Genomic DNA, 9,539 nt, shown 5'->3' with positions numbered 1-9,539 from the left:
CCCTCCTTTAAAAGAAAAAAACTATTTAAAATTTTAAAAAAGCAAAAAAGGAGAAAAAGATAAATAAGTATAAGAATCTTTCCCTTCACCCTCTTTCCTTCCTTTTCTGCTACTCTAGGCAGGAAAAAGCACTGCCCAAAGTCTGCACAGACATGCACATCTGTAGACATCTGTGTGCCTTAAGCCCCAAGTGCCTAAAGTCAACATCAAGATATCCCTTTCCACCAGTACCCCCTGCCCAGCATACCAAAGGACACACAAAGCAGTCCAGATTTGCCAAGGAGCTGCCTTATCACCTGTAAAACTCCTACCTCTGATCATAGGGTCAGGGTCCTAAGGAAACTTTTGGACAGTGCAGTGGAAACAGGGTTGGGTTGTGACTCAAAAGTGTTTATTATGTTTGCCTCAAGCCACAAAAGAAGTTTATAACCTACAGACTGCAAACAGTCCAGTATGCAATATTCAAATTACTCAGAAAAGTGTTATTTCTGCAGTAGCTGAGCTAAGAACAGGTATTTGATGCTGACAGATTTAATCCTTCCTTTTCCTAGCAGCAGTACCTGGCAGTGTCAGGCAGCTGTGGGAGCATCTGAGATAACAGCTGTAGTGCCAGTGCCTGTAATTCAGTAGTGCCAGGAGATCCAGAAGTGGGAAATTATTAACAAATAATAATGTTAAATGGTTCACTCCCATTTAATGACTCTACAGTCCTAACATCATCATATCAGTAACCTGTAAAAGTTTCCAGAGAGGCACTGTGCACTCAGGGTGTGCACTTGTATTCAACACAATGCCAGTGACTCCTCACTCCATTTCAATTGTTTAATTTCAGGGTCTTAACTTGCAATGAAAGTAGCAAATGTGCAAATGCAGAAATTTTTTTTGACTGCATGAAATACGCCTCAAGACCTGGTACTCCCCTGCTTGCTTTTCCCCCCCCAAACTCAGAGGTTTCAAAGCGTAAGTATCTTCCTGCATACACAGAAGCTCCCTCAGTCACCCAAGCACAGCAAAGCAAGTCAGAGGCAAGAGCAAATGATGGCCAAACAGACATCTGCCACAGATGCACGGGTCTCATAAGCCAAGGAGACTCAGGACAGTCAGGTGGAGAGTGTTACACCCACCAGTCCTGCTGGAATAAAAAGGAGGAAACTAGCTCCAAGTATTTCAGCTCCATCAGTATGCCAGTAAACTCTCTGATGATTATTGCCCGCATGGACAAGTTTATTTGATCTAAGGACACAGCCAGCTTACCCTTGACACACATACTTTTACAACTGCTAAAGGCCAATTTAGCATCTCCCTAGTCAGAAGCTGCCACTGCTCTCTGTATGTGTGGCTGGGAATCCATTCCCTTCCCCGATTCGAGCATCTTTCGGGAGCAGCCTGCTTTGTGAATCCTGCTGTGCCAAAGCCCTGCCTTCAAAAGAGCCCCTCATGTCCTAATGTAATCCCCAAGTAACATTAAAGGCTTATTTATACCTTAAGTAGGGCAGATCGTGTCTTAATTGTCAAGCGTCTGGCTGAAAAGAGGAGGATTATAGTGCTCTGGTAGATAAATGCAGCAGGCAGGCGGGAGGCGGAGGCCATGGATAGATGAATCCAGATGAATCCATGTGCGCCATGGCTGCTGGCTGCAGGGCACACAGAGCCCCGGCGACACGATCAGATCACTGTGAGGGTGACAGAGAGCGTGAGCCACGCTGGAGTGACCAAGTGGCAGAGCTGTGAGCACACAGTGTGTAGTGCCGGGCTGAGCGGGCTCACGGCGTCTCCGCGACAAGAGCTGAAGCCAAGCTGGTGCCAGCGGAACACAGGTACACTTAGGCTAGACACCCGGGCCTCAAATCCTAAAAATTCCTCTTGAAAGCTTGGAGAAAATATACAGCCAAGGAGCTTAAAATAGCCGGGATGATCAGCTACCACAGACCCAGGAGAACGAACACAAGAATCTGGGATTGTCTCCTGAATGATTTTCCTCACAGACTAAAAACCACACAGGTATTTTGTTGTTATTACAGACCTATTTTTTTTCCTCTCCTCATCCTGAGGAGTTGCTTGCCTTAAAATTATTTGATAAAGGAATAACATAAACTTCATCTTAGAAAGGCAGATCACCAACAATTCCCACTGAGCTTTAACTTTTTCCTTTTAAAACATATTTTATGTATGCAGGCATTATGCATCTGGCTTGCTCTCAAGCAATTCTGAAATGGTTCCCTCCTGAGCTATTTTACAGTTTAGCAGGAGTAACTAGCCAGCGTAACTGTGTTAGCAGAATCCACTGAAAGGCATTAAGTAGTAAAGAAAACACTTCATATTCTGTGCCAGTTACTCTGTTTACCTCAGGGTTAGGTAGGGAAACAAAACCAATCTGTATGTGGGCAGTAATAGCTGCTATCTCCACACAGATTGCCATGGTTATTTCTGTAAGATGGAGGGGTTAATTTTCACAAGTATTTCTTATATATAATTATTTAGATGCACTGACTGACTTAGTCATCTACTGTTTGATGCTCTACAAATGCCAAGTAGCTTGCCAGTTCCTCAATACCACACATATTACGCCGAAAACCATGCAGAGGGGTGATTATGCACCCTAACGTGCTAAGTGTAGGAAGATATTTATTGTTAAAAAGTTCTCTTGCTTTATGCTTTTTCATTAAAAGGTTTGTTGCCACTGGAACTCTTCTGACATAATGCACTTTAAATATAACTTCATTATTTACAGAACCAGGGCCAAATTTACAGGTATGTAAAAAAGGCAGACACCTCAGCAGCAGCTTTACCTCAGCAGCTCCCACGAGACTGGTGGATAATCTGACCTTTAAAGCTACCTTTCACTCAGCACTAAGAAAATCCCCCCTTGACCTGGAGGGCAGCTGTCAAGAGAGAGAAGGTCTAGGGGAACAAGTTTCTGACACAGTATCTTTTACCAGGAGCATGTCTGAAGTTCCTGCCATCAGCCTCAAGTCCTGGGGGTGGCAAAACGTAATTGCACAGGACACCTGTGACAGGCTTTGGTGGGGGTTTTGTTACTTTTTTAATGCTCTTAGTCCACTATGGACAATGTGATTAAAGGTTCATGTCATTATAAATGCTGTAATTAGCTACTGCTTGGCTCAGGGGATATTTCAGGGGTAGGTTTCAGGGGAAGGAGGCACCCAGCCCCTGCCCCCCATGGCTGATCTGCAGGGCTGGCCTCTCCCACTATTTTTAATGATAACAATTAACCACTAATTCCTGCTGGTATCATAGCTGCAAGAAAAAGAGCACGCAGCACTGACTCCTGGCTGCTTCCTCCCAAAGGGTCAAACACTACATACAACCACAGAAAAACAAACCTGAGGTTTGTTGCTTCTCCAGGAGGATGCTCACTCACATAAACTCTATTCATTTCAATTTACACTCTTCTCTTTGTGACATTCTGCCCCATTTCTGTCCTAGAGGATGACAACTTCCAAAGGATTTTCTTTTCCAACCTACTCCTCAAAACCTTTCCCAGCAAGAGACCCAGACCTTGCTCTTCCCCTTGCACGAGCTGGAGAGGTTCAGCATGGTACTAAATCATGGCAGACTGTTGAAGTTTGGATGGCTGTAACTCAAGAGTGACCTTGTGTTACTGAAACAGTCCTGAAGTGGAAGATCTGCAATAGAGACAGCACAGCTAGGCAGCCCAACAGGAAGCCAAGGAGAAGCTCAAAAAAATAAAATGGCATCGCACTACATCATCACTACATCCATCCTTGGGGTTACCAAAAAGACAGCACCCCACATGCTGCATCTGCCTTTGCCAGGGCTTATCTCTGAGAACAATTTAAATCCACTGAACAGGAATCTGAGGAGCAGGTTTTGGTCTGCTAAGCACAAAGCACTTCTTGTGGAAGAATGAAGGATTTACTGGAAGGGGCTGTCAGGCAACAGCTGTCACTACATGAGCACACCTACTGCCACACTATACAGCTTTTCACAGTGCCTCAGCTTCCCCACCTGCAGGAATCACACACACAGTATCACAGATATATCTGGTATTCCATATAAATTTACTCCTTTTCCCTTGTCTCTCTCAGTGCATCATGATAGGCCCTCCTGCAAACAATTTGCTTTTTCACAGGTATCAAATCAGTGGCAGGTATTCCATGATGAAATGTTCTCAGGTTGTGCTCCTGTGAAATAATTTTCTCCTGGAAGAGCTCAATTCATATCAAACATCTCCAGTCTGTACAGAAAGCTTCACTCTGCAGTACTGAATTGCACCCCAATGGCTGCTTCTGACCAACAGTTCATGAACTCCACATCAGACCATTCACAGTGCAGCAGCAGTAATGGGTGTCAAAAACAGAGTGAGCACTGGAAGTGAAACCAAAGGACTGAAAGCACACTTTCTGTAAAAAAGCCCCAAACCAACAAAAATCCTATTCTTCCATTCAGGACCTAGCATGCTGCACAGCAACAGCTGGCACATGCAAGGGTCTGTACTCAGGGAAGGGCTCTCTGACCAGTACAGACTAGACCTCTGTATCGAGAAAACATTCCGCAACTACAAGAAGTATTTTCCAGATATACCACTCAGTGTGGACACAGGTAGCAGAACTTCACCTTAATTTCATATTCACCTGAATGTGCAACAACTGAATGAAGACAATCTTTACTTCTGTAGTTGCAATAAGTACTACCCTCACAAACACTGCCTAAAACAAGGTTTTGGAACCATCTGGCATTCAGGATCCAGCCATGTGGGTGAAAGCACTGCTTGGTGCAAGGTGAAGAAAGCATCACCTGCAGTGAATACCAACCTTTCAATTTTGAACTTCATGAGTCCATGGAACTGTGTGGGCTCTTCAGTGCCAGATCTCACACTGCTTATCTGCACAAAATAGCTCTGGCACCTCGCTTGTTTGTGCTGGTGAACCAGAGACAAACAACCCCACATCCTGCAAGCACTCAGTGCATTTAAATGCCCACTCCATTCTCTCCACTCTAACAGAGAAGCAATTCAGCATCACACACACCCAATCCCCCCTCCAAGAATAATCAAAGTACATTTCTGCTCTTCATTTCACATACATCATGGCAGTCTCTCACAGCTCTCATGCTGCTAGCTCTGCTATGCTCTTTGGGAGTCTGTTCTACCAAGTACAGGAGAGCAGTGCAAACTGGTTTTATTCTGAGTGAGTGCCCTGCTTGCATTTCAGAGACAGATCTTTCAAATATTTGAATACTGCAGGCTGAACCGGAAGACAGCTGTACAACATCTTCAAGTCCGTGATAACACAACACCTATTTGGTGCATATTTTTCTCCTTTCCCTTCATTTAATACAAAGTCTTTTTATTTAATGCAGTTCAAAGCATAGGGGCTACTAAGATCATATGAGAAGTCACATCTATAGTCACAAAGCTATAACTTTGTTGGGTTTTTGCTGGATTTTGGGTTTGTTTTTTTTTTTTTAGTTCACAGAAACAGCACTTGAAATATGGTAACAGCATGTAAAGAAGTTGCTGCAATCAATTACTCCCATGCTTGGATCTCTGGGTTTTTTAAATTACTGAATGTGAAGTTTAATGCAGTAACTGTAATCTCTGAAGCAGCAGCATGGAGCTTCCAACATATTTTTAAGGTAAGGACAAATAGGAATGAAGAGATGAATGTAAAATAGATTTCACCATTTTAAAACTTCACAGCCAGCTTAACGTAAAAAGTACTAAGAGACTGAGAAGTTCTTGTAAAGCACCACACTTCCAAACACCTTGACACTGTTTGTGTTGGCAGTGTATTTCCAAAAACTATCTCCTTCCAAAGTAAATGCAGATTTATTGGAACTGGAAAAAAAATTTGGTTTCATTTAATACATTTTCTGCTCCCAGTGTTGAAATATAATTATTTAAATTACACTAGGAAAACATATCTGCTTTACATACCCAGGCCAAAATCCTTCCTATACCATTAAAATTAAAAACATTTATGAAGCTGACCATTGGATAGAGGATTTAAAAAAAAAAAACCCTCGTATCATGCAGCTTCCCCTAATAACAAGTTAAATAATGTAAATTATTTGAATATTAGGCAGGCATCCACCATTTTGCATCTGGATAACCTGCCAAACAAAATAAAAACAATATTCACAGAATGAATTTGATGGGAATGGTGTTAAGAAGCTTCCTTACAAAAATAATGGGAAATATATCTTCATTAATGCAATTTAAATATGCATTTTACTTCAAAGTTAAAATGCATTTACTTCAAACCTTCCAACTAATTTCTAAATGTAAGATATTCACTAATCTACATGTTCACTCCCCAAAGAAGTAGCTAAAATACTTCACTATAGAATGGTGCGTTTTCACCACAGTTTCTCTTTTTGCACATTTTTTAAAAAGACAATTCAGGGATTTTTTGAGAAATTGTAAGTCTTGCAAGGAATGTAACATACACAAATATTTTTAGGTTCTCTTTGTAAGTCCTGGACACTAACTTCCAAGACTAGGGTATTATCTCACAAGAGAGAATTTTCCTTCTATGAATTTCTGCCCAATTTCTTTCACTTAAGCTTTGCAGCTCTTCCAAAATGATAAAGGCAGAACACATTTGGTCATTTTCTGACAGAACCTTGCACGTAAGCTCTCTGTAAAATGTTTGTTCCAAAATATCCTGTATCTACCAAACATATTCCAAAAGCCACCTGAAAAAGGCCAGAAAAATCACTAATTCTGTGTTTAAAGATCAGAGAAACTTCCAACACCACCATCACACTTCCAACATCATCATTCAGGCATCTCATGAATCTCATTCCAGCTTTTTAAAGGTCAAGTCAGGGTCCTTACAACACTAAACAATACTCCACCATAGACTCAATCTTCCCACAACTCACCTTAGATTCCAGAAGTCTGAGAAAGCAGAAAACCAGAGTCAGAGTTACTTCTGAAGCAGACTTGACACAACACGAAGAATTATATCCAATGAGACTGTTTGAATTAGTTGCCACAAATCTTTAGTATGTGTATTTATTCCTACTACAGTGTTTTTCATCCTTTACTGGGAAGGATAATTGCTTTCAGAGAAAGATTACCCAACTGATGGAAAATGCCCACTTTTTCCTCCTATCAGCCCATCCCCAGACCTTTGTTATGTTTAAAAGCAGGTGCTGATGCAATCATTAGTTGATGATTCAGCCATTAATCACAGCAAGGACTGATCAGCACAGCAAGGATTTTTCTCTGAAAATTCCCAGTCAAGCTGCACATAGACAAATCAGGAAATAAGGAAAGCCAAGAATCAGAAGAAAGATCTCAATAATCTCAGTCAGCATTTAAATCCAGACATCACAGCAAAGGAGAACTTTAAGATTTCTGAAGACAGAAATGTAAAGTCTTTGGGAGCACATGACCTTAGAGACATACAAAGAGCAAAGCACAGCAGCACTGGTGAAGGGACAGAGTGAATGATGGAAATGACAGATGAGCACCAACAGTGAGCTGAACACAAAGAGGAGGCACAGGCATGCTAAAATGCAAAAGTTGCTTGTGTTTTGATCAACAGAGAAGCATCCAGGTACCAACATGAAACAGCACGAAACAACAGGTCTGTACAGCAACAGCCCAAACAGAGACAAGTTCAGGTGGGCACACAGAGAAAACAGGTCACAAAGACATAAGAGGTGGAGCCTCAGCTGCATAAATTGCATACTTACCTGGATTAGACAGCATAAATTCAGTGACTTTGGGTCCTTTCTTGGGTTTTGTCAAATGGCCTTAATCTCTGCGAGTATCCCATGGAGTTGCTTACCTGCAACAGTGCAGTTCCCTCCAACTTAATTTCCAGTTTAGAGCTAAAAAAGAACTATAAAGAGCCAAAAGCAACAAGCCTTCAGACAATACTCAAGCCAACAAACTGCAAATTAGCTGATAATTGAAAACTGCTTAGCATTGTGGCCTTTTTTTTTTCCATTATAGGCCTATATCTAATGATACAGCATTGCTTTTAGCTTCATCTTCCAGAGACAAAAGTTGCCTACTATAGTTTGGTACAATGCTGTAACTAATTTGGAGTTCCTATTGTTTTTGATTTCCACTCAAAGTGCCAAAGAAAAATGACAGGTTTTCAGGGGCTAATTTTACTATTTAAGATTTAAGCTAGTAATTATGGCTGATACAAAAGTTCAGAGATGAAGTGGCTGACTGAACTCCACTTTACATGATACCAAGAAACTACTTAACCACTAATAGCCAGCCTCATGTGCTAAAAGAATCAACAACTTAACAGTTTGTTTGGTTTTGTGGGTTTGGATTTTTTTGATGTCACTTTTGTGTTTTGGTTTGTTTTGTTTTAAACCACCCAAATAGCAAAATCACCATCAGATTCACATTTAGGGCCATGAAAAATGTGGATATTTTGGCCAGGTCTTGCAAAGGTTTGCATGCAGGTTCAAATAACCACATGAAGATCCAGCCTATTAAGAGGAGACTGTCATAGTCTCTGAGACTTCTGAGGTCAGAGTGACATCATCTATATTTGCATCTACTTCATTACCCTTATTCCATTTAAGATGTTAATGAGGAGCAGTTAAAACAGATCTTTATTATTCAGATTTGAGAACTGACATGGACTGCCTTGCCTCTGTTACAGGAGGTCATAAAAATAAAATCAAGCCGAATTTGATACAACAGAAAGACCCCAGGTGGAAGAGGTACTTCCCACTCTCAGTATCTTACATAACTATCTTTGTGTTAGTTACCAGGTGGCAATAAAATCAAGACAATGTAATTTTAAAATGTTGACAAACTATGGCAAATACAGGAACAAATTTCATCATTCATTCAGATTTCTCACAGTAAGAATACAAAGTCAACAAGCAAAGTTTTTCCCAAGCTGCTGTAATCTACACAGTATTTAGATTAAACTAAAAACATGACTAGGATTCATAACCAAGTGGATGCATGAATGGCAAGTAGTGATAATTTAGGGGGGAAAAAAAGCTGTCTTGATTTACTTTTGTTGTAGCTGTGCAAGCCATTATCCTTCTCTTTGAAAAACCTGTGTGTATGCTGTACTTCAATACAAGGAAGCATCAACCCTTGTACTTGAGGGATATTATCCACTTAATGTAAAAAATCTACACAAAGAAGTGTTCATGGGACTGGAGCCCATGGAATACCAGAAGTCTCACCAGTGGAACAAGGCATTAAAATTGTAGCTCATGAAGAAAGCATGTAGGGGGTTATGCTGTACAAGCAAATCCAACAAGACTGTTCAAAGAAGTTAGATACGTGTAGACTCAAAAATCTTCAGGTTGTTTGTAAAGATGTCCATTCTAGAGTAACACTAACTATCCAGACAGGTTATTACCCTGCAGTATCAATATAATGGAAATTCCATTCACCTTTTCAACTAAAAAACTATATTAGTAAGTTGGAAAAAAAAATCTGTAAAAGTTCTAACATGAGAGCATTAACATCAGAGAAATTTCTATTCAAAACTGTTCAACAGTGAAATGTCATAGGTTTAAGCTCAGATCTTTAAGAAACTTCAAGAAATGAGCGG

This window comes from Ammospiza nelsoni, chromosome 3 (genome assembly GCF_027579445.1).
Source record: "Ammospiza nelsoni isolate bAmmNel1 chromosome 3, bAmmNel1.pri, whole genome shotgun sequence".
Classification (NCBI taxonomy): Eukaryota; Metazoa; Chordata; class Aves; order Passeriformes; family Passerellidae; genus Ammospiza; species Ammospiza nelsoni.
Note: the sequence above shows the minus strand (reverse complement) of the source record.